The 6,443-nt window shown below is 32.9% G+C and overlaps 1 pseudogene; it reads right to left on the reverse strand.

Annotated features, from left to right (window-relative positions):
• Positions 1 to 764: 764 nt before the first annotated feature.
• Positions 765 to 1,535, reverse strand: LOC149544969 (ethylene-response factor C3 pseudogene; annotated as a pseudogene).
• Between the last annotated feature and the right edge of the window lie 4,908 nt (positions 1,536 to 6,443).

Here is a 6,443-nt window from a genome sequence, read left to right on the forward strand (position 1 = left end):
ATTTCCACTTCATCCCTGTGTATCAATGGGCCTTTGGTCTACTGGTGAAGTTGAAAGGCTGGGATCATGGCCGGATGATTAGGCCTCGTGCCCTGCTGGGTTACCTTGCAGATCTGAACCCTCCATCAAATAAATAAATAATTTTTTTCCAGAAAATATAATGTAACTGTCTAAATATTTTTATGTCAGTTTAACTCACCCATATCCGATGATCCTATCATCAGAATAAAATGGATTACCAAAGCAATTTACTACAACTATTTAAATTGGTATTTTCACCTTGACCATATTCAGAAGTCAAAGGAATTGAAGATCAAAGAAACAATTTATATTTACATGACTTCTGATGACAGTGAAACTAGAATGATGCAGAAAACAAAGGCTTGTATAACTCATTTGCAAATATTTTTCATTATTAGAGAGTACTTTCTGTAATCATCATCAGACCAAATGAACTAAAAAAAATTGAAACTGGACTTTCAAAATCTTTCTCGATCATTCAAAATCAAATTTGAGAACCTGTCATCAGAATGAAAACAGTGGTTACTGAAATCAAAGGTTAGAAAGCATTTTGAACTAGATTAATGCATAAAAACAAATAGTTAGCATAACTGATTTCATTAAACCAAACCAAACCAAGTCTCTCACTGAATGCCCAATGACCTTTTAGATTAGAGTAATAGTTTTTAAGCCTTATGTGTATATATATTCAAACTAGAAAGTCTGGTTCAGAATCAACAATGATAATAAAACACACAATGGGACTACGAATTTAGCTGCTCCTGTAGGGAATCAGAGAACCAGGAAGCAGTTATTATCTCACTAGTGAGAAGGAGGTCTTCCAAATAATCTACACCCATATCCTCTAACTCTATCACAAATCTCTCACTGCCCTCACTAGTACTTTCTCCTTTCTCTTCTTCTCTAATCTGACATCCTCCATCAAGAGACTCTTTCTCTTCACTGAATTCATCTGGCAACTCCATGAAAGATGAAGTAAAAATGGGAAAGTTGAGGATGGCTCTTGGGCCTCTAATAGTGAGGGCAGCCCTGTCATAAGCCATGGCTGCATCCTCTGCACTCTCAAATGTTCCAAGCCACACCCTCACTCCTCTTCTTCTTGAATCTCTTATCTCTGCTGCATATTTCCCCCATGGCCTCTTCCTTACTCCTCTATAATTCCTCTCTCCATCCACCCTCCTTTTTTTCCTCCTCAAACTCCCATTCTCATCTTTACAATTAATGGACTCATAAGTACAGCCTTCAAGTGCTGAATTCCTCATAACTCCATGCAAATCCAAGTTCTCCTCTGAGCCATTCTCTTTGCATAGACTCCCTTCTTGACCAGAATTCATGCTTTCTGGATATGTAGCAGCCATGCATGATTCTTGTACATCTTCACAAGGGCCATAACCTAGGGAAGAAGAAGGTATATCATTTATACCAGTTTTCTTCACTTGCATGAACTCATTGTACTGGGCTTTTCTCTTGAGATTACTCCCTACAACATTAATCTCCCCTTTAGAAGAATCCATATATTCCTTCCCACCTTTTGTTTTTGTAACCTAAGAATTGGGAATGTTCGTTTGAATTAGGGAAGCTTAGAATGTTTGCCTATTTATAACCAAGATAGTGAAATAATATTTTGTTTTCATTGTTGACTACTGTTAAGCACAGGAACCTGACGTCAACGTTTGTGGATATTAAATTTGAAGATGCTTGCACGAATGGCCTGTGTGGACCTCATTGACTCATACTTGCGAGTACTTGACTGATTCATAAATGAACACCAGATCTTTTTAAAGCTTTCCACATTGTTAGATTACAAAAAGTTCTGGATTTTTTTAATGCTGGTCCATTCTGGCGCCTCGGACCTTTTTATTTCGATTTGTTTAATCTTATTACACGTGGGATGCCCAACAAGCCGCCGTCTGATCCTTTTAATACGCTAAATGTAGCAGAATTAGGGTTGCATTTACAGGTGTTTGATCAGATAGTATTTTTTATCAAAGTGGGTTTGTGACAAATGAGTGTCCGACTTGAAATCCGATCAAGCTTTTGAATTATATGATTTCGTATTGCATCAAATGTAAATATGAGTTCAAAAATAGAATTTGAATGCCCTATTTTTATTTCTCCCTTGCTTTTCTTTTTTCATTTTGTATTTGGATTAATTTTAATTAAAATATTATTTTTCTATTGATAATGTTATTCTTTTTGTTCTTTCTTCAGCTCTTTCTGATCATTTTTATAATTATTCAAATTCACTAGCACCGCCACCATCACCACTATTTATCATATTGTAGCAATTTATAAGAAGAGGTCATGATTACCTTAAATAAGATTCAAGCAAGTCTTTTATGCGTATATTCATTTTAGTATATGTTGCTTATTTTTGTCTCTTCTCAATGCAATAGTTTTCATCATCATCATTCATTACCAAATTGTGGAGGTAAGAACAAACAAGGGGTTATTTTACATAAGCCCCTATACAACACAACCTTTTTTGTTTCTCTTAAATGTAAAAGAGATAATTTAAAAGATTGTCATTGAGATAAAAATATAGGTAGCTGGAGTAGTTAGTAATAAATATTTTCACACTTTGAATAATTGAAAACCCTTGAACAATAGAGATAAGAACCAGTTTTTGGGTACATTTTCCTTAGATTTTGAGGAGAGCTTCTTTGTGGCCTCCTAAACTTGTTTCTCACGTCCACTTGTGATAGAACATTATTAAGAATTCTACCAACTCATTCTTTTATTCAATATAATGTCCACCATATTTTAGTACTACACTTTTGTTAGTAGCTCAATTTTAAATTTGCAATTCTCTTCCACATTTTTGTGTTGTAATTTTTATATTTGTCAAGTCTACTTACTTTAGCATTCTCTAAGCTATTTTTTTGTACCTAATCATGTCCAATTCCAATCCTATTTAATAAGAAGAAATGTGAGTCTTGAATAGCACGACTTTGCTTATTTGTAGACATCCAAGCTCACTCACATCTCTACTGCTATAGGGGAAAAGAGTTAGTCTAGCTTAATACATATCTTATTCCAGGATTTCTTTTTTGACATATAAATAAGAAACAAGGTTTTGGTATGCTCATAGGTGAAGTAGATGCAATATAGTAAGTAAAGTGATATCCTCATTAATTATTAAATTATTAGAAATATATTTTTGTAAGTCAAATTATAAGGGGTATTGGCTCAATAATAACGAGCATTGTGAAAGGATTTTGAAACAACATTTATAAATATGAATTACAAATATTGTTGATGAGAAGATAGTAACCAAATGAGATTTTATATTAAGGGTAATATTTTTGTGTTTAGTTTAGGGAATTTGGAAGGATTTTGAGAAGCATGCTAAAGGGGAGGAGAAATTGCATAAGTGAGAGATGATAATTATAATTTATAAAGAAAAATTAGTTGAGATAATAAGGGTTAGTGGGGTGAGTTTCTCTTCATAAGTTCTAAATTAGTCTCAATAAATAAAAGAATTTAGATTTGAGTTGTAGAGTGGAGATAAAAGAGAGATACCTTCAAAATTATCTTCTATACCATCAAAATTATAATTCTAGTAGAAGATAATGTGAGTGGAATTGTATGTCAAAGGGTCTACCTTTAAAATGATAACTAGTAGATCCTATAATCTTTCAATTACATCTTTCATTTTTGTAAAATATATTGTGAAAATATTAAAAGATATTTCTTCTTCTTTTATTCATACAAATTTTGTGATCTAGACTTAAGAGTGTATTTATGAGATCTTTCTTATAAATGAAATTTAATAAGAAAAGAAATCGTAAGTTTCTAGAAACCTCATAAATGAAAAAATTAAGATCCATGTGGTAAGTATGAGCATAAGAGATATGTAACCTATCTAAAAGTGGTCTTCTTGAGCTTCTAGTGACCATGAAGATAGCTATTTAAAGATGAAAGCACACCACTTTAGATAGAGCAGTCTTTAGTGTTCATATCAGACTCATATAGAATGATCAAATTATGGTTTGGAGTTAACCTTTGGTAGTGAGAAGTTATTGTTTGGATTGGTATCACTCATCATGAATGATACAATATTTGGACAGCCAATATTTCTTAGAAAATATAATTATTATGGACTATTTATTAAGATACATAGTTGCTAGAAATAGGATGATAGGATTATTTTCATAATTATGATGAAATCATCAAATATATAACTATTTTAAGAACTAGTTCTTTGATTTTTTTCATTCAAGGGTTCTAGATGTATTGAACAATCCACTTAATAATATGAAGTTGAAAATTATGAACAAAAATGCAAACAAATATAGGATTTTTTAATTTTTTTTTGGTTGAAATATAATTAAGAATGAGAAAAGGAATTGAATTCCACCCGTCACTCATATTCTCTAGGTTAACATTCTAGATTCATGAAATATGCTAACAATGTTCAAAATAAAATTTTCAAACAATTCATTTTATGTTTATGATAATGTTAACAATGTGTTCATAGATGGAAATAGTGTGCTAGGAGTTCTGTTAGATAAAACTATATTAGAGATGTACTAAATATTGTTGGGAATGTGAAGTCTAATGGTCACATGATTGTCAGACTTATCAGGACACTTAACTTAAGGTTGTATGCGAATGTATAAATAGATGTCTATAGTTATGTACTGTATTGTATTGTATCAAATATTAAACAATAAAGTGATTCTGTGCTGGAGTATGGATATGGACAAATTTTCCAAACCACCATAAATATTGGATCTCTTGTCTTGTTGTCTTGTTGGTGTGATTCTTATAAGACTTCAGATTGATAGCCTCTCGTTGGTCGATATCGTCATTGGGTTTTCATGTTTGGTTGGTGGTGGCGGATGGTTGTTTGTAGTTTCTAAGTTTCTTTTGGCTGGGGGATTTTGATGACTTAGGCCTGCCTTTCTCCTCCTACTACTACCTACTCTAGGCTTGGCTTGATTGTGACTCAACCAGTAGAATTGTGGTTGCTGAATTTGTTTCTTTTGGCAGCCTTCTATTCCTCGTGGGGGATGGGCAGTTTCTTCCTAGATCCTGGCTATCCTATTGACGTGGAAACATCTTATTTTCAGGTGGATATGTTTGTTGGTCTTTGGCTCTCTGCAAGATTTGTGCAGGTTAGCGACCATTGATAATCCTGGTCAGCATATTGGAAAGTAAGCATCATTTTGTCTTATCTTTGATGTAATATGCTTTGTTTATGACTTGTATGATGCCTGCTAGCTAGCTATCGATTGCTGGTTCTATTGTGTTACCTTTATGCAATGGTTTTTCTGTGGTGCTAAACTTCTTCTGTCAGCACATTGTTATTTATTTGTATTGGGGCTTATGTAATATTTCTCTTCTTTGTTGTGTAGAGTTTTGGATCCTTTTAAAACTTGTCTTTTTAATCTTAATTCAATTTTTTTTTACAGTTGGTATCAAGCAAGATGGTGTCAAGACACTATGTCCTTAGTGGGATGGATGTACAAAAGAAAATGATTCAAAGGAGGAAGATGAGTTTATTTCCTTCCCAGCTCTTGATGTAGTTGTCAATGCTATTGGCAGAAATATGAAACAGAACAAAGAGGCTAAGAATCTAGAAGATTTCCTAAAAAAAAAGACATTGTTACTTTAAAAGAGGATGTTTTGATGCAAAAAGAGTGGATTTTCTAAATGGAAAAGGAAAAGGACAAGGACAAAGTTATGAAAGAGTGATAGATTTCTAAAAGGAGAAAAAATGAAGAGTTGAAGATGGAATTGGTTGATCTACATATAATTCTTACTAAGTTAGGAATTGACGAGGAAGAATGTCAAACCAAAAATTCCATATGAGATGGATCGGCTAGAATTGAAGGTAAAACTACCTAGAGAATTGAGCCAAGGGATAGGCTTATGTTTATTAAGGTTGCCAAGTATAATGGTGGTGGTGAAAGATTGTGTGATTCCAATGGGAATGGAGGCTTTGTATAAGAAGCAAATTGATTTGGAGATCTCATATGATCCATTCATTTGTTATTATGGCATGAATTCCATGCACAAAGAGGAGATTATTTTCAGGTTTGAAGATGTTATGTTGCAAATATTATTATATTTTATTTATTTAGGAGAAGATTGATTCTAAACATTTGTGAATTTTTTTGTTGGTAAAATCAAAATATTTCATGGGCCTAACTGTGCTATAGAGAATTGGAAATGTAGGGAATGTTATAGAGAAAGGTTGTGCTGGTTGGACTTCAAGAGGAAATTATGGTTGCATGATTATTTAGTCTCTTAAAAGACTCTTCACTTGAAGGTTGTATGTGAGGGTATAAATGGATGTCTATTGCATTTTATCAGATATTAAATAATAAAGTGATTCCCTCTTGAGTGTGGAAGTAGGCAAAATTCTCTAACCACAATAAATATTGTGTCTCTTATTTTGTTCATTTTCTAGTTTT

Source organism: Cupressus sempervirens, chromosome 8 (genome assembly GCF_028749045.1).
Source record: "Cupressus sempervirens isolate cs-2001-9-10 chromosome 8, ASM2874904v1, whole genome shotgun sequence".
NCBI classification, from domain to species: domain Eukaryota; kingdom Viridiplantae; phylum Streptophyta; class Pinopsida; order Cupressales; family Cupressaceae; genus Cupressus; species Cupressus sempervirens.